The following is a 20,297-nucleotide window of genomic DNA, read 5'->3' as shown; positions in this document are numbered from 1 at the left end:
ACTGTACCGTAGGCCTTTGCGGCCAGAACGTAGGATGTGGGTTGTTGAGTCACTTTGGTCATGATCGACATAGAAAGCTCAGGGGGAGAAAAAAGGCGAAATCCGCGTCCACATTCGCCAGTGGGACTGTGGAAAATAAAGGCGCGAAGACTTCTCAGGCCCGGACCCCTGTGACTGAGGTGAGTGCAGGAGGGGCGTCGGTGCTGTCGGTATTGCAGCAGGTGCAGTGGCACCGAGACCCACTTCACCCCCATCAGTGGCTGTTATTTTGTTGTTTTGTTTACTACCAAACCAGGGGTTGGGTTGGCTAATTTCCTTACTTGCATTAAGGGATAGCGCCTTTGTTACGCCACTGGCGTGAAGCGGGCTTTGTGTGTTGGCAACGCTGTGCATGCCTGTGCCTTTAAGCCTCGAGTCATTGAAACTGAGGGGGTCGTGCCACATTTAGGAAATAAATGTACATTTTAATGGTATTTAGAAAAATCAACCGGCAGCGAAGTACTACTGTGCTTTGCTTTTCTGCTCCAAACCCTGTTATCAACGTTGAAGGGGTATGTTGCGTGTTTGGCTTTTAGCAATCTATAGATTAACAAAGGTTGGGTTAGTTAACAGGCAATTCGGGTATTCACCAGAGTCAACGCTTCTTAATCTGAGAAAGACTGAATATCCTGGTAGCATTCACAAGCAATTTACTTTATTTTCAATAATGTGTTCAGGGGCTTCTAGTAGTTCAACCCCACTTGAAATATGAACTGATATACAAAATGGGTTCTCACTAGGGCACCGCTGCTGTTGCTTAGGTTTCCAACTGCCCATGGAAGGACCGAGGGGCGCCAGTGTGTTTATCACTGGGTCCGCCATAGTGGCCCACAGAGACCTAAGGAATAACCCACACACCACAAAGTAATGCTTTGTTACTTTTGCTGTTAGATGCATCTTAGAATTGCCCTGTACCTCAGCTTTGTGATACCGAGGAGCAAATAGGTAACGTGTTTGCGTAACAACTTCACAGTTGCTTCTTATGTGATGGTTGCTTGTGATAGTTGACTGGGTGGGTACATGCTTTTCACTTCAAGCTTAACCTAAGAGGCGGCTGAGCCCTCAACTCTGTTGGTTTTTATAAGTTTCACTGACCCCCCTTTGAGGTGATGTGCCAGGGTCTGGAGGGAAGACACCTTCTTTAGCTGGTTCTCTCCTGCCAGGGCAGCATCTTGACTGGGAACGAGGACTACACTAACCTTAGCAATATGAGTAAAAAGAAGATGGTGCTCTCTAAAGTTTGTCTTTTTTCTAAGAATGAACCCAGAGTCTGGAACTCTGTACGCCCTCCATCAGAACCAAGCCATTTTACAGCACCTTTAAGAGAGAAGGCAAAGTCCTAGCCTTGCTATAACACTTCCATTTGGGTATGTCTGTAGTCCCATTCCCCACAACCTAGCACTGTATTTATTTGTATTTTATACATTTTTGCATTGGTTTAGAGCACCCCGAACATGAGTTAACGCCTTAACCGCGGCGGTTTTTCCACCGCAGTGCGGGCGTTCTAAAGGGTGGGCGTGGCTTCGTCGGCCGTTGGCCGACGGCAGCACTGGGGAGCGAGTGCTCCCGTCGGCCAACGGGAGCACGGAAGGGTTTAATAGTGTGCTGTAAGGTAGAAAAACAATTCAACAAGCAGAAACTTATAACATAGCATTTGGTTTGGTTGGTTCCAGAATGTCCCCACGATATGGCAAGAAGCTGGGAAAGGGGTATGTTAGTTTATGGATATGGAGAGGAAGTGAGAAGTCAAGCTTAAGTGAGCTCCAAGAATTGATTGGGAGGAGGGCTTGGGAGGTCAGGATAAATTGTAAGGCATAAATAGAGAAGTATGCAAACCATTGTTATTGGAAGTAAAAAAAAAACAGCATTGGCAATGCCGATAGGTCTGGCTTTAAAGGAATGTTGTATGGTAATGTGAAGGAATACATAAAAATAGCATAGGAATGGATATGCATTTTTGTGGAAGCAAAGACCAGTAGAATAATATTGGTGTCGGTTAAAAGGTCATGTGACAGTTACACTTTCAAGCCAGACCTAAACATAGTTATACGTTAATGACTGCCCTCCTCCCATCTGAGCTGCCAGACAAAACACCATAAAATATCTAGCTATCTAAGATACTTTATAGCATTCCAGTGTCATATGTGTGACCCCGAATGTTCGAGCACAGGCAGCTAGATAAATAAACAAATTGATCACAGCTGTGTGGAGGGCAAGCACCTTTTTTGTGGAAGCACACTACCTCTGCCCAATCAAAACATGTTCTATTGGCGCTCAACATGTGAGTAGAGCCAAATCTCCTTTCTTGTGATGCTCACATAATTGTCTGGTGACAACTGCGCTGTCAAGCTAGACCATAAAAATTGTAAAAGTGTGAAGAAGTGTAAAAACTAGTGACTCAGACAGAAGTTGTTCAGTGGAGATTGATGGTCAAGCTTTAGTGAAAGTGGATCATTGGTTTAGGTAGCTTTCAAAGAGGAAAGTTTGTATTCTCGTATTACCCTGATTTGATATTAAAACACAAATATTTTCACTGCGCCCATATGGTACTTTTGAAAGAATTACTAGAACTGGACATTTAACACTAAGCAGAGTTATCTTAGTAGATATCAGACGTAGCTCATGTGAATTTTACTCATGTGTTTTAAATGTTGCTGTATCTTACTATTCTTTTATTGCATATTTTAACTGTAAATCACGTCGATACCCTTGTGGGTCTGGTTCACTCTATGCAAAACCACAAAATAAGTAAAATATAAAAATCTACCCTCCGTGTGCCTACAGCTTGTTTTTTTTTTTTTTACTGAAAGGGGAACCGCGAGCAACATTTTTTCTTTGGCATGTGGGCAAACATTTACGCACTTTACTTCCCCTTTAAAAGTCTTAGCCCATTTCTTACACTTTTAGCGTTTGAGACACTGTCTAGTACTGTTGAGGTTCGTGGTAATTGTCTAGTGTCTTCTTACTCATGCCATGTGTTGTCGTTCAGCACAATTCCATTGTGAAATCTTTTTAAATTGTATACTTGTGTGTCTTGTACAAAACTATAAATAGATGGCCTTTTCCCTGATCACACATTCTTACCATGGGGCCTCCAAGTTCTCTTTGGAGGTGTCCTTTGTGCTTGTTAACTGAATGCCTCGAACTGCTGCCAGCATCCCTTTCTCATGAGAAAGGTGTGTGCTTTTTGTCTAGGTGTTGGTGGGAGCGATTCGCTCACTAGGTGTCATTGGAAGACAAACCGAAGCACAATCCCTACACTAATGTCATTAAAAATTGAAAAATATTCCATGTCTGTTTTGATAGATTTACTCAATGAGTACGTTAGAAAGGGTTAAGGAGTTATACACATTAAACAACATCAATATTGTAGACCCATGTGGTGCACCATATTGATAACTTATATATGTTGTTCGATCACTTTGGTAAATGTTTATTATAATTTATTTTTAATTATAGGGTATTTTTAAAGCTTTGGGAGCTGCTGAATAAGCCACCTCAGAGTACATAATGTACAACTTTATTGCATTCATTGGATTCCAGTTCAACCTGTGCATTAGTGGATTATTAATGTGCATTGTATATTTTTAAAGTGTGTGGATGAGCACGGACAACACACAGAAATTGCTACAACACGGAATTTACTGGATTAAAAGATTGGATACCATGACGCCCAAAGGGCTTAATGACAAGATAGAGATGGGATGTTTCTTATAGGAGTTAGTTGTATCCTAGTCACCTCTGGTCACACCACCCCACCCATGACTTCTTACTAGCCAAAAAATACTGACATAGAATACATGTTGGTATTTGTGGTGTTGATATTACGCCCCATCCAGGATTTCTTACTAGCCATACAATACTGACACAGAATATATGTTGCTTTTCGTGGTATCAACATTACACTACAGGTTTATTCTTGAGATCTTGTTTAGACACTGAGGTGCACCTCTGGGTTCAGCACATTCACCCAGAACAACACTGGTTCACTTATCTTACTTTGGCCGTCTGCACTAGTTCACTGCTAGAGATGGCCCTGCTTTGGGTTACGGTTATCAATGTTTTAAAAAAAGATTCCTTCACCATGGTACTTTCTGTGGCACTACCATCATGACTATGTGTCTGAACATTAAAGTCATTTTTACTTTACATGTGGGGTTGTAGCACCCCTGGCATTGTTCTTATAGCCCACCGAGTAGGCTTTCACCACTTCCAAGATGGCGCTTATAGTTACCTGTCACTTGACCGAAAGGATAGAGAGGTACATTGTTGTCACGCTCTTCCGTCTATAAGATCCCGTAGGATTTTTTTCCCTCACTTCCACTTTGTCGGCTCGTTGCGGAGCCTGTTCTAAGGGTTCTATGATTATAAACTGAATCGGTTAGCGTTTTGAACAGCCCAATGTTTCCATACTGTGTTTTTGCTGTGTGAGGGCAATCGCTCACAAGATTCTACTTTATTTGTTGGCAGATGTGCTTTTGATCAAACCAGAGGAATCCTGTAGATAGGCAAACAGCGTTTTGACAGAAGGTATGAATATACTCTCTGTGGTCCTATAGCCATGGAATAAGGTCAGCACGCTAGGTATTCAGTGGGTTTTCTTTTTCACAGACATATTTTCAGTTCCAGACATTCCATTTTGTTTAGCACGCAAACAACCTGCGTGCATTGTTAGTATTCGGCATCTCCGATTCTGTTGGACGCCATTAGCATTCGATCAAACTGTTTCTCATTTGAGGGTCCTGGTTCTGGAGGGCACAAGATCAAGGTTTTTCGGTAAATGTTAGTATCTCTTTTGGCGTAGAACCCAATGCTCACTATGGGGCCACCACTCTTTTCAAATCGCGTTGCGTTGGAATTTTCACGTTACACAGCCCATCACTAATAAATATCACTTCATTCTCTGCATGTATATTTTGACACGCACCACGAATGGATCTTCACAAAGCAATGTAGAAGCTGATATTGGAGCCTTTGTGTTATATGTTTATTGACCACCCGATACATTAGAAAATGTTATTCTGTTTACATTAAAGATTTCCCCCTGAAGAAGGGACATCAGTCCCGAAATGCATTGGGCATTTTGTCTGAAGTCTTACTTGAAAATTCATGAAATGTCATGATATTGTTTCTTTGAATTAAATTTACAAATATTCATTGTCAACAGTGTATATTGTTGAAAAATTCGAGAGATAAATAATTCTTTAATGATTGTACACAATTGTGGTTGATTGTTATGATGTTGATTTGATATATTGTCATACCGCTTATATTATACCTAAGCTGTGCATGGCTTGCTTAAGTTGCATGCAGCAACTTGACCTTCTTTCACTATATGTTTTTATCATACCTTTAATGTACAGTTGGTCTACTTTATTGAGAATCGGGTCGAATTTGAAAATAGGATCTCAAATCGAAGAGCTCCTGTGTAGTCGTGAATATTTTTGTTTATCCATTTACTTAGGTGACATGGTTACAGACGACATACAGGGACGAATCATAATAGTAAGATCTTGCAAGGGATAATCTACATTATATGTGCGGTTTTGTCTTCCACAAAGTTCGTATGTCGAGTGTCTTGACCTCCTTGCCAGAACACTGATTGTACACCAGAGGGTGCAGTACAATACTACATCATATCGGCCTTATTGCAATTCAGTTGACTACAGATGAAGCAAAGGGGGATATCAACACCCTGTCTGCTTAGAGTTCCTGCATGCCCTTGCACCTCAATATCCAGTCTGATCTGCTGACCCTATACCAACTGACCTGGCATTTACTATTATAGTGGTAGTAATGAGGGATCGAAGTCGCAATCTCCCCAATAATTTGTGCGTGACAGTGCGAGAAGCAAATAGTACTAACGCAATCAGTTTTTTGTTTTTTTTTGGTGGAAAGATGGGTGCTCTTACAACACAAAATACCATGCTGCCTTGGATGTTACATATGGGTGCCGCTGCAACCAAAATCTATTTTTTTATAAACTGGTGAAGCGTGCACAAAATGAGCTCAGTCATGAAGTAGTAATGAGGCGAGATCATTATCAACTTTATGATTAAATCATCCAAGGTTATTTTCTTCCTTGGTTGATAAACAATTAGCAGATATAACGTAACGCAATGGTACAGCCCAATGGAGACGGAACAGCCAATTCATGTTTCATCCACAATGGACTTTGCCACGGCTAGTACTCTGGAAACGTACAAACCTCCTGTGTCACAGGCACTGTATGAATGAGTGTGAGGATGGGCTATTCAAGTTCCAAGATGAATAAGTAATGTTTGTAGCCAATCCGGAAATCTGTGTCTCGGTTAGTAGGTTAGAAACACAGTGGTCATGGTATATTGGAAGAAGGTGGGTTATTGTTTTCGTTTGCACGTATTATTAGTTTAGGCCATATTGAGCCGGTAAGTAGGGTCAGGACACTGTGGTCTGAGGTGATATATTCTGCGTTAGGTGACCTGGCATCTACAGTTGCTGCTCAGAATAAACTGTCTGTCCGCAGGGTGCAAGGCAGATTTTTTGCTGGGAGGTAATTTAATTATAAGGCTCATCCTTCGAGGACTTCCTCCGTTTAATGCCGCACTAGGAGGCGGGCTGTGGAGGGCTTTGGAAATGATTGAAACCCACCTCTTATGCCAGCTAGAAGTTCTTGTTTGCTTTTAAGCGCTTCCAAGGCATTCCCTCCCTTCTACGTCCTGTGCCAGTGCACTGATGCGGCCAAGTTGCGAGTGTTAGCACTATACAAAAATGCAATAAAAAAGAATATAATAGCCATTGGTTACTTTCGTAATGAGGCTAATATTTCTACATAAAACCTGGGCCCTTCCGAAATGGCTCATTTCCCCATAGTCCACAAATGGGTAAAATCTCTTGATATATCTGGCCCATAGTTTTGAGCTGTGTTGGGTGGGGCAGCATATCCTCATATTCTGATGTAACCTATGAGGGTAAAGTGGTGTTTGTTGAGTGTTCATTTGAGAAGATGGAAGCTCCTATAATTGCCTTCAAGTTAATGTGACATCATTTAGAAGTGCTTGTAGAGTAGGCCTATTGGGTTGTGTAAATTAAACAAGTGTTTCTATTGTAAGGTTAATGCCAAAGATATGTCTTCCACAGCGAATACATCTTAAATAACACGTGAATTGGGGTCTTATACATGTTACGTACCTGTACGGTTACGTGTGCACTCTGGCATCTGCAGTACCACTAGGAGCCTTACTACGCCCATCACTACTCATCAACAGAGGAGATATTTGATGGGGCAGTTGCTCTTCCAGTTTTGAGTGGATCGGAAAGTCTCCATCGAAATGCTGACGCTGGAGAGGGATCCCTGCATCATGCTTACATCGGTGTGACCTTCAGCGTACATACAGACCATGGTAGTGTAAAGTCTCCTTTTAACCAGTACCAACAGACTGTTCCTTTGTAACACAATGGGAACAGTTTGCTCCTGGTGGTGCTAAACTCCACCAAAACACAGAGTTCTGCTAGGCACGATCATCATTCCTAAGAAATACCTTTAATTCTTTGATTTTTTGACATTTGTATTTCCAAGATAATGGACTGGACTAACCTTGCTTTAAGAGCAGGGGTCTTCAACCTTTATAGTACTAAAAGCTACTTACTAAGTGTTGTAATAGTGATCAAATCAGGGCAGTTTACCTCAGTGGCTACCATCTGCAAGATTACTTCACTGATCACCTCAGTGCATCAGTCACGGTTGCCAGCAGCAATGCAAAAAAATGCTTTGCCAATGTAGAATGCCTCTACATGGGTAAAATATAACAGACATAGTTGCTATACCCCTGGCACCAAGTTGGCAATATTAAAAATGGTTCTCCCCAGCGCCGTGTGATGAATTTCTCCAATAGCAGCTTTAAATGTATGTTTGATATTCAGTCATTCCCATTCAATCCTCAATTTGAGTTCTGAAAATACACGTATTTTCATCTTGAATACACACTTTTCCATTTTGCTTCTAGTTTAGTAGGTTGGGCTGTGCTCAGGAGAACTACCAACAGGTAGGTCGTGAGCTACCAGTAGCTCACAACCTAATCGTCGGAGAAGCGTGCCTAAGAGAGATTACTATAGGCCATTTTAATCCATGGGAATAACCATTCCTAGTGTTACATATACCTACTGAGCAAGTTGACTAACTTTGTATGTAAATGAAGACACAAGTTCAGTTTGCTGTGCAACCATTGCAAACTTTGTAGTACTCCGGGGGAACGAACATGAGGCACAGTGTCTTACAAAGCTACTAAATATTCACGTTGATTTAAATTCATTAATTTAAACACCATTACTATTGGGCCAAGAGCTTCTGCAACATTTTCCCAAACCCCGCTTCAGTCATGAAACTGGCGTAGAGACTGGAATTTGTGTCAAAATATGGAGAAGTGAGCTACCAGATCTGAAGAATGACATTCTGGCGGCTTTTGGTCAGGGTGAGTTTTGAGACTCTTGTGTACAGCATCACCTGCAAAATAGTAACAATAAAAATATTGTTACTCAGCCAATGGCCTGCAGTGTAGTGTGCTTTATAAATGTTATATTCATTCACATGTTCATGCTGGAGGCCCAGTAAAATCTTTAACTGCCCTGTGTAGTTGGGGGAAAGTGCTGTTGTAGTGTTTCTTCTGAACAGCGCTGCTTCTTGAATTGGTTGGAGAGACTCTGGGTGGTTGGCTTTCATTGCATCCTTCTGCGGAAGGACTACTTCTGAGGTACCGCAGGTCATCGTGACCAGAGGGTGATTGCCTCACTTAGGGGCCGAGCTGTGTTTCGGGATGTCATCAAGAAGTGCAAAGACAGTCTTCTGCCAGGCTGCAGACTGCTGCTACTGCTGCTGGTATCCTGGCCTGCTGAAACTACCCTCTAGTTTGATACCATCAATAGCTGAAGGTAGAACAGGTATGGACACGAGAACGATTTGATGAACAGAACAGTGATGTAGCATCGGATGCTGCGTAACGCGTATGTGAGAATCATGGCTTCGACACAAAGGAATATATTTGGATTTCTGGTTTAGCACACCAGTGATGTTACTCGATGTCCTAGAGCAGAAGACCAGCAAGTACCAATCACTACAACCACGTTACAGTCTTGCGGTAGCTTTCATCCACCGCCAGTCGCAATTGGGCCGACCGCAGTTATCAGGGCTGCACTAGACGCGGTCTTTTAGGTAGGGTGGAAACTAAAACTGGAGGTCTGGCCTGTACTCTAGTACCTCAAGACATGAGGACGAAGTAAAACAACGCTGTGCTTCAATGGTGCCACCCACTGCACGAGAGCATTTTGGGTAGGTTGGGAGTAATCCTACTCTACAGTTGAAACAGAAATAGTAATATACTCTGGTATTACCTATCCCGAAAGATTGACTGTTTGGAGGAGTCCGTTGAGGTGATGCTGACTCCACGAGAATGTGAAGGATCACTTATTGCTTGTTAAGGACAGTGGCTGGGCCAGAGATGCTGCAACACACTCTTTCTTTACCGCTGTATGTTTGGCAATGTGTTGACTGCATAGTTACTCCCTTAATATAGGGGGATTCTACTGCAACATACTTTGTAACTAGAAGAAGGGAAACTTGATGGTACAGAGTATGGTAGGGATTGGATAGACTTTAACTGAGTCGGAGTTGCCATGGTCTAGGAATAGTCTTAGGATTTAGGAGGGGGGCACATTTGCTGGTATTAAGGGCACCTCTAGGCTGCCCCAAAATCTTATTCACCACCACTCATAACCTCCATAGCAAAACATTTTAAAGCTCTTTGGACATTAAAAAGGTGTGTTGCTTATACTACAAAATATGTACAAATAAATAAAAATCTATACAACACCGTGAAGAATTGCGCTAGGAAACAGGTGTTTTAAATAAAACCAGCAGCTTCGACCCTTTAAGTGCGCCCAGTACTCTTTCCTAATTTGACTGCACTGCAGAGTATGTATAAAGGCCTGTGTGGCCTCTGGGTACTCCCCACTAGAGTGCAAGATTTGGTAAGAAGCAGCTGGCTGAAGAATGATTCAAGAGCCCTGTCTCCAGATGGTAGGAAGAAGAAATGTTGATAATGTGTAGAAAGGGGAAATGATTGAGCACTGGGGTGACAGCACCAAGATAGTCTTTTCCTGTTGGAATCTATATTGGTGTGTCAAGAGCAATTTCTAAAGTAAATTATATGAAAATGTTAGCTTCATTAAATATAGGCGTGAAAGCTGTTCCATGCCAAGGTATTTAAAACATGCTTAGAATGGCACAGTTGGTGGTGAGCAAAGCAATATTGAGCGGCTGCTGAGACGTGTTTGCTTGGAATTCAGTGTTACCTGCCCGTGCCTCTTGCATGACGCTACCCCCAGCACTGGCGTCTGTACAAGTCTTTACCTGTTGCACAGCCTGAACAAGCTACCACAGACTAGCTTTTGATCTCCAACTAAGGATCTGATATAGCACCCAACATAGCCCACTGCTTCCTAAGAAGGGATTTGTGCAGATGGTGTGAAAGACTTTCTTGGACACAGAGAAATGAGGTTCAGGACTTGGGTCAAAACTTCAGTCAGTGAAACCTTAGTGTTATGGGAGAACATAGACTTGGGTGGCAACTTCTCCATTGTAGGCCTTGAAGTGCGGGTTTGGGGATTGGTGTGTATTTAAAGATAGAAAGGATATATGCCCTTGTTCCTAACGGTTATAGATCTAGCTATGCACATTCGCAAAGCCATGTCTATGCTTGAACTCAGAGTTGAATGCATCAAGTGCCAGAGGATATGATGTGTTTTTCTCTTTCGTCTATCAGGTTACCTGCAGCAGGGATAGGTGCATGACTGAGTCTCATGATATTCATGTTCTTCATAATGGGAGCTCTAATGCGAACATGGGACCTCTCAGTGGTAATCCGTCCCGATGTCTCTATACTGTCCATGCCAGTACCTCACATCAGCTGTCAGTACTACTTACTATAGGGTTTTCTGTGGTTCTTTACTCTAGGTAACCAAGTCAGCATCTCTGTGGAGATGTCTTCTTTCAAGATCACTGTTCCTAATGTAAATTTGGGGCCAGGCCACCTAATTACAATGTCCCATGTTTCTGATTTGTCACTACTTCAAAGACTGGAGGTACTGGCACCTTGGTATTGGGATTAGTGAAATTTCTCTGACCTGACACAATGGCCAGGTTCATCTTCAAGATGTTGCTCTTTTTTGCATCTCTTAAGGAGCCGCAGGAAAGAGCTCCTCCTGCAAAGACCTTAAACCTCCACCATATGTGAAGTCTGCCGGTGCACTGACATTGATGCTCAGCTTTTTACTGTAGCTGTTTACTATTAGTGCCCCAAACTGGCCAGGAGTGGCTATTGTGTCACTGGCCCAGTGGCTGCCCATCATTAAGGGTGTAGGGGGCCTCACCAGCCCCCTCCTTTTTTTCCAAAGCATGAAAAGTGATGGTGAGCAAAGGTCAGCCTGCCACACTCTTCTTGCTTGTGTCAGGTAGTCGGGCACTGTACATGCCCAAAATGCGAGGCGGCTAGCAGCCTGAGCCAAACTGTGTCAAGCTGAAGATTTATTAGCCCTGAGGGTGTGACCTCTTCAGCTTGGCAAAGCCCCTATGAGGGGCATCACCATAGACTTAGACCTGGGCGCTTAAGTTTTAAGCCCTGAAGTTCCCCGGGCGGAATCTCAATCCGTAAAGCCTCATCACAGTGGTGGCGGGGTCAGCCACTCTCACTGACCCCATCCCACTCTGTGATTAGTTAAGGAAGGTTCTCCTCTCATTGGCTGACCAACAACCAGGTCAGCCAAGGAAAGGAGGTGGCATGATCTTCTGCAATACCTTTCCTTCTTTCCCCAGAGCCTCCTGGAACCAACGAGGCTGTTTCTTCTCCCTCCCGCCACTGGATGTCACCACCACAGCAAGTAAGTCCTTATTGAATGTTGACTGCATGTATGTATGAATGTATGCGCATGTGAATGCTGTGAGATGGTGTGTGCGTACGTATGTGCTTGTGAATGGTGTGTATGTGTACACCCATTCAAATGTGTAGGTGTGAGTGAGTGTGCATGTGGATGGACATTTGTGAGAGTGCTTTTGTGTAAGACAGTTTGCATGCATGTGCCCGACTCACTCCTATTCAGGGCACAAGTCCTAAATAAAGAAGTGGGGGGGACGCTGTCACCGGAAGTGATGTCACGACAGCAAGTGACCTCACGAAAGGTGTCGAGCTCCTTGTCCCAGAGAGGCCAAAGAGAAGTCCAGCTGTTTGGCAGGGGGGACAGCGTCCCCTCGGTAAAATAAGTGGGGGGACGCCATCCACCCGTGTGGTACCCCGACTCGAGCCCTGCTCCTATTGCTCATTACGGGCCGCCACTACACCGACCTACACTGTCCAACAGGTAGGAAAAACATTAGTGCTGCCATCCGTGCCCCATCTGCTGTCTCTGTATCGATACAACAGAGTAGCACATCAGAATTCATGTAAAGCATTGTTGTTTGACAAATCGACTTTATAGTGACTAGATGTGTATATAATGTAATAAAGTCCTAATGCAACACCAAAGTATAGTTTTTGTGTACATCGACTGCATTACTACCCCGTCATCTAACCCTACCCTATTTCTTACCCTAACTGTAACGCTACCCTTTAACTCAAACCTAAGCCTAACCCTTGCCATAACACTCACCCTTTTTTGGACCTTATATCTACACATATCAGTAAAAATAATGACAGTCTGAATGGCAGCAACGGGGAGTACCAATACAGAAACAAAGGAGGACCTCACTAGCCCAGATGAACATAGAAAAAATTGTTTTGTATTTCTATCTTTTATTTAAAACGTGATTGAAAGAACACAAGAAAAAAGTATCCATTACATTTCACCACAGACTTTTCTCAAAAAATGATTTTGTGCAATTTTTTATCATTTAATAGTCTCTTCTAATACAGAACTGTTTACAATAAATAGAAACGCAAGGAACATAGAATTATAGAATGAGAGAATCATGTATAGTCTGCAGGTATAATTATTCCAGACAAAAAATCATGAACCTGTAAAAAGTACTCGCACCATCAACACACACAAAAGCATACACATACGTTAAAACTTGGGCTCTGAAAAATTCAGTTAGAAACACTGAACCATCTATCATTTTCAAATTGTGTTACACTGTACGCGGAAGGTTAGTAGCCTGCATAACATCAGCCATCATACGTTTTGCTGGTTATAAAGACTTCCAGAACATCTGAACATAAATGTTCCAAGGGGAAACCCATCGGAGAGAAGATCTCACCACCTTACACCTTGAAAAATTTAAAATTAAAGAGCAATTATTGCAGCAATCAGGTGATACTACTCAATGAATAACACAACGAAAAGAAACACAATTCACGAAGGAAAGAAAAGATGTTTACACAATAGGTATAAACTGTTAGGGTGAATAAGGTCTGTTGACAAACCTAGTACCACCTCTTAGTGAGTGAATAATGACCAAACATCTTAACATATTTTTACTTTTCAGATTTTTTTTTTATCTCCAGGTCCTCTTACGAGTAAGCAAAAGTATATTTAGATATGATCCTGGAACAACAGTAATCAATGAGTAATCACGAGAGCAGGAACCGTATTATCCAGGTGGCTGAGCATAGATCAGCTCTTGCATAAGGTGCTGAGCAACACTGATTACGAATAATGAAAATAAACCTACATAATCCTGTCGAACTGATGTCACCAGAGACCAGTTTAAAGTCCTATCCTTGGCTTAATGGCAGATCGCTCAAAAGAGCAGACAGCTCTCTATTCATGAATCCAAAACATGTATCAGTTACACGTCTCAAAGTCCGTAACGTAAATAAAACGCTGACATATCCAAGAGCTAGACGAAATACTTATGGTACACATATGCATACAGCACTAAGTGCGGCGTGCACATTCATATAGTAAAGAATATGGTGTGCGATAACTGCAGAACAAGGTCTATAATGGATAAGCTTATTATATCAGTTATGTTGCAAGCCACACCCCAACTTCAATGGACTAAGCATTCGCAGTAATACCTACACATAGTTGGAAATCGGAGCAGAGGGTAAGCAGGAACAAATCCAAATATCAGTGAACCGCTCATTAAAAACAATAGTCCCAGAGTGTCCTACGGCAGAGTCTTCCTAATGGCCGGATAGCAGAACACTCAATGATATTGTCGATGGGTCGGCCATACCACTTGGGCTCCTGACGGGGTCACTGTCCCTTCCCATATGCCCTCACCGGGCTAGTTAGCTGGTGAACTGCAAGACAGTAAAGTGGTTGTTTCACACCAAACATGCACAATTAAAATGCTCATGAGATGGCAGAATCTGGTTAGTTCCCTTGAGGCACAGGGTCGAAACTGATTAGCATGTAGCTGGGTCTGAACTGGGATGGCGAAGTGAGCTAAAGAACGATGATGGATTCAACCCAGACCTTCGACTGGGGGTGAGTGTCTGAAAAGTTTCAGCGCTCCGTCCATCCTCTCCTTGTGTTTGCTTTGTTCGCCCTAAGTTGGCAGGGTATGCCCAGACGTGGGTCCCTTACTCACTTTGCACCTTGATTCAAGCTAGCCTGGCTGATGAGGGGTGTTACCTCTAAACCGGTCCCAGGATGCTTGTTTCCGGTTCAGGGAAGACCTGGCTTGGCAGTTCAGGTTGGACTGTTCCCATGAGAGTCAGGGTCAAGACTGGTTTGCATATAGCTGGTTCTAAACTGGGGTAGCGAAGTGAGCTAAAGAAAGATGATGGATTCAACCCTGATCTGTGACTGGGGGTGAGTGCCTGAAAAGTGTCAGCGCTCCGTCCATCATCTTGTGTTTGCTTAGAATTGTGTTTTGGACATAGACGAAGGACTGCTCATGCTCAGTCCATAAGTCCTGGAACAGAGTTCCATGAAAGAACTGCCTTTAAATCCTGGTAGACCTGAATTTATGAGTGCAAAAGACACAGAACAGAGACGAGCAGGATATGAATCGCCACAGTAACCCCGAAATTATCATGTTAGGAAATCTATATTTAAAACCGATGCAACAAGGGAGTCAACTCAGAAAACTAAACATAGAAAACGGACTAGAATATGGTGGAACAATATGGCTGTATCCTCAAAGACTACCTCGTTCTACTAAGTACCCAGAATAATGAACACTGATCAAAAGTCTGCTGTTAATTTGAGGTCAGTTCCTGGAAACGCTGAAAAATAACTTTTCACGGAATCCTTTCATTTGGTCCAATTAAATGGGTATATAATGTCAAATCCAGAAGTGCTCTCAAATTTTTTGTTTGGAAGTTTCATCTCGTCTTGTTCTCTCAAGACGTTTTTCAATGATGACCCACTAAAGTTAGAGTACAGAGTGGTTGTTGTCCAAGCAGTGTTTCACTAGAGCAGCATTCATTTTCTTTGTCCTTATTGCTGATTTTGTATTTTCCAAATCTGGTGGGCATCTCTGTACAGTTTTCACCCACATAATCCACGTGGCAAGGGCACATAATCAAATAGCTAATATTTTTGGTCCAAAGGTTAGGCATTTCAAGCAGATTCTGCCTCTTGATTGAGCGTCAAGGTGGTTGTAACAATTGTTGAATCACAAGCTCGGCAAGTACCTCGCCTGTGGTGGCCAGAGATTCGAGAAAGACATTCATGGACTTTTGACACTCCTTAGCCCATCTCAAGGCTATAGTATGTGCCAATGTATTTCTGGTGGTGAAATTTCTACGAAACGCAAAGAGTGCTTCAGATAATTTAATGTTCTCATTGAATGTGTTAAAAATGTGCCAGTTGGAGTTATTGAGGTACCTGATTCTGTGCCTCATGAATAAAAGTTGTGTAATGCAGACGATTGACAGCCTCCATTTTATTTCTCTGAAACGTACGGTCTCTATTGAAATACTTAACTCTTAGATGAACGACACACAAGTGTAACCAGATACCCCCTTTCTCCTTGAGGATATAAGCATGTTTAAGGAAGTCTGTAAGTATATTATAGTTTCTGCAAAGTCTCACACATTGGCTGAAGAGTATGTTTTCTTCTGGTTCTTGAGGTGAAAGCTGGAGTAGTGGAGGAGGGTGGTTCTTGCAGTAGCTTTAACAAATAGTTCCTCCGCCTGTGTCTCTTCAGTGTGCAAAATCCAAATGTCTAGAATCTCAATGCTCGCTTGCCTGGTTTTCGGTGTAAATTCGAGGTTGGAGTCACATACATTTAATTCATTGTACAAATGCTGGATATTGTTCGGAGCTAACCCTATCCCTAAAGCGTACCCTAATCCTGCATAAACCTCGCCTCTTAATCAAATTACTACCCTTACCCTAAGAGGAGCCTGGAATCCTTCTCTACCAGCAAGCCTAAGTCCACCCATTTATCTAAACTTAACCCATGCCTAAGCTTAACTTTACACGTAGTACTTGTCTGTGTCCTAAGCCGTATACATTTGTATGTATTTAGGGTCGTCAGAGTAGTTGTATATCACAAACCAGGCTACAAAGCAATGGTTCCGAACGCTCTACTAAGAAGGGAAACATGTTGGCATTGCTGGATGATCAAGCGGGGGACTGTCTTCAAACAGCGTCCATTTTGTAGCTGAGCTGATGACGTCCTGAGGAAGGAGGTGCCATTAGAATGTCTGGTTGAGGCGATAGTGGCAGCAGATTGGCCTGGTCCTTCGAAAGGGGTTGATGCTGTGCCATTGCATCCTGCTAACTATATTTGTCTACTCTAAGCAGTTCAGGTTTTACATCTTGGTGGGGAGTTTGGGGTCCTGGAAAGGTCCATGTGATTATGAAAGGTGGACATGATGCTCTAAGGTACCTTCCTCCGCGTTTGTTCCATTTTGGGCTCTTTGGCAGATAGATGACGATTGTCTAGAACGCGAGTTCATAGTGGGAAGATCGTGTGGCGCCTGCTTGCGGAGGAAGTTGGAACTACAACAGCAGTATGTATGGAAGGGACAATAACCCTGAATCTTATCCTTTGTTCCACTGGGGGTCAATCCGGAGTTTCACAGGACTGGGATTGTGAGTCTTCATCTTGAGACACGTCATCACCCGCTTATTTTGTAATCCCTCTAGTTTTTGAACCGGTGTACTGAGTTGGGTTTTGAGGATGTTGTAATACTCTTTTCAGAAGTTAAAAAGGATCAGGTTGACGAAGGGGAGGAAACTTCCTAAATATATTGAGTTTGGATGTTGGATCTTAGCCTTTCCCTGAGAGTGGAAGCGAAGTGCTTTGTTGACTAGGAGAACGCATTTTAGACGTTTTCTGCCTAGTCTAGAGTGTCATCACGCAGCTGATGTCTGAAGAAGGGAAGGGAGTTGTTGGTTTTGCTACCCCTCATTTGCAGCTGTAGATATTTTGCTCCACTGAGACACATACAACTTTCCTCGTCAGTTCAAGGGTGTGCTTCTGGCCTTTTGTAATGTTGCTCCTTGTGTCAAGAATATCCCCAGCATAGGAGAGCCCCATGCATTTCAAGCGGGGTGCGGTGAAGGGATATGTACATCCAGAGAACTCTAGCCTCTTAGTTTATACAGCCCACACGTCATGGACATGTGACAGACGTGTAAGTATTCTAAAAACGAAACTCTGACATTTGTAGATCTGGGCCTTCTGTGTTTATTAGGTCGAGCCTGGAATACACGCATCCGAAGGATGCGGTCCAGGTGGAGAACTATAGCTAGCTGACTCGGGGGAATGAAGGACAAGAAAGTGCCACGCGCTCTCCGGCTGGATTTCACTGCGTGCACGCGCACCCACACTCACGCATGCGCACATCACAGCCACAAGCATACACAGCCAGACGCACACACACACACACCCCCCTCGCCGCACCTACACACACACTAGCGCACCTACACGCACACGCAGAGACCCCCCACACACACACCAGCGCACCTACACTCACGCACACATACAAAGACCCGCCGCCGCCGCCGCCGCACACATACACATACACACACACACACACACAAGCGCACCCCCTCCCCCCTAGAACTAAGCCACACTTACGGCCATTCGGGACGGGGCTCTCCCTCGGGCATGGGAGCCCCGCTTTCAGGCACTCCGTGGGCGCGTGCGCGGGACTTCCGAAGACGGAAGTCCCGCCCGCCCAAAGGAACTCAAAGCCTCAATCGCGCATGCGCAGTGACGAGACAGAAGTGGAAGAACTACAACTACCGGCAGGCACGCGGCTGATGGGAGACTGACGCATACAGTAGCAAATCAGACCTCAACACTTAAAATGATCTACGCGGGATGTCTTTTGCTTTTACTGGCCCTGGGGCAGAGCGTGGCCCTGGAGGACACGCAGCAGAGACTGGCATTCCCGCGGCTGCTGGGGCAGCAGAACAACCTGGACTTCGGCCTCAACCAGGTAAAGCTATCACGCTGCGCCCTCGCCTGCGCTGCTCCTGTTATGCGCGGCTCTAGCAGTGCTGCATAGACGACGCTGTCACTCACTGTAAGTCCAGTCTGAGCATCCAACTGCTGCAGCTCGCCTCTGTCCTCTGCAGTGACCGGTGCAGGGCACACTCAGCCTTCCATCCTTCCAAGGACGGTAAAGCGAGAGACCACATTGCATTGGACAATAGTAACATGTGGTTATAGTTAGCTAGATTGGTGCCGCGTAAAAGTTGCAACGTAAAGCGCTTAGGAGCAGGCTTTGAAGCGCTAATAAATGAAAATAATATAATACAAAAAATAAGGTGCTACAATGTCCGTGCTTTTGCGGTCAGACGAACGCCATTACTTCCGCTTGGATTTTATCTGTTCTGCGCGTGGTGGTCGCTTCACAATTGCCTGCAAGGCTTGTAGTTAGTTATAAAGGTTCTGTAACACGATTTTCCGCTGATTTATTATTTAGGTACATTATTTGTTGAGCGCATATTGAAGACAGAGCCTCCGGCTTGGCGGTGCTTTAATACACGCAAATAAATGCATGTACGTCCCGTATTCGACTCCGTCCTCCTGCCATCTGAGCCCAATTAAGCGAGCTGGTGGCGCGACATCACGCGCATCTTAGTTTTATATGGCACTTTTTATTTCCCAAACCTGCGCTTTCTTAGCGCTGTAACTGATGCTCCAGGGTTTCCCGGAGTTTGTTCTCTTTCTACGCGTAACGCACCGGCTCTACTTTCGCCGGCTATAACCGAGGCGCAGGCAGCCGTCCAGGATTGGGCACCAGATGCTAATAACATCCAGTTCTCCTGGTAAAACAAGTGACAGCAAGACCCCGTATTCTCACTACATGGCGCGCAGTTAAATGCATGGCACCTATTACTGAAGTGCCAAGACGCAGTTCAGTTTGTGAAACAGCGCATCATAAATTGCCAGCGTTGCTAATCAGCCGTCTATTACATTTCATAGCCTGTGTTTTGAAATCCATGTTGTGCTGTTAAGGGCAGTGGCATTTCTGCGAGCGTGGATTGCTGGAATGTATAATCTTTTGCGCGCTCCTTTGGCACACACCTGCAGACACCCCTCTGTGGTTGAAGTGATTAAACGCCAATTAATGCAACCACAGCGCTTCTGAGGGGTGGGGCTCTTCCAAAGTTCTCACAACTTTTGACAAATTAAGTTATTTTGGATAACGCATTTCAGTTCAATGCCCAAGGTCGCACAATTAATCGAGTGAGAAAAGCCGAGATTAAAACTCAAGTCCTCATTTTGAGCAGGCAAGAACTGAGGGGTCGAGTCACAAAATTGATTTTACCATCTACCAAAAGTCTACAGAAGTGCCCTGCAGCGCTATACATGCCCAAATCCCCATTGTTTAAAAATCAGCATATGTGCATGTCTACGCCTGCAAATTCGATTTAGTACAGTGGTGGGTATAGAGATGGTAACATCCTCTGTGGTAATCCCGGGGACGGTGAGAGGTATAACATTTAAAAAGTAATTGTAAACACACATCAGTAGCTTTGAGGGTATTCACTAACTTTTGTGGCTGGAGTGCGCCACTTCGTTTACGCTCTAAGAAGTCAGTGCTAGCAGACGCTAGGAGCCTGAGTCACAAAGGGACTATGCACTCATGGCACAGGCCCCACACTGGTGGCGGGAGACCCAAACTCGTGGCGGGACCTATGAAATGCGGAGGTGGCGCCACAAGTGTGCCCCCCCAACAAGACTGCGGCGCTCTGCCACGAGTGTGCCCCCCCATGACTGCGGGGCTTCCACCACGATCGAGCCCCCCACCATGACTGCGGGGCCTCCACCACGAGCGCGCCCCCCCACCATGACTGCGGGGCCTCCGCCA

The 20,297-nt window shown here is 44.1% G+C and overlaps 1 protein-coding gene across 3 annotated transcripts in view; it reads left to right on the top strand.

The window, feature by feature from the left end:
- Positions 1–20,297, top strand: part of LIMS1 (LIM zinc finger domain containing 1) — a 367,628-nt gene that overhangs the window by 111,308 nt on the left and 236,023 nt on the right. The window contains exon 1 of one of the 3 annotated variants that reach the window (XM_078658138.1): positions 74–179. The exons of the other annotated variants lie outside the window; for them this stretch is intronic. The gene's annotated coding sequence lies outside the window, so the exon portion shown is untranslated. Of the gene's footprint in view, positions 1–73; positions 180–20,297 lie in introns of those variants that run through there. 3 annotated transcript variants of the gene reach the window in all.

Source organism: Lissotriton helveticus, chromosome 8 (assembly GCF_964261635.1).
Source record: "Lissotriton helveticus chromosome 8, aLisHel1.1, whole genome shotgun sequence".
Lineage (NCBI taxonomy): Eukaryota > Metazoa > Chordata > Amphibia > Caudata > Salamandridae > Lissotriton > Lissotriton helveticus.
The sequence above is the reverse complement of the archived record's forward strand: the minus strand, read 5'-3'. Positions and strand labels throughout refer to the sequence as shown.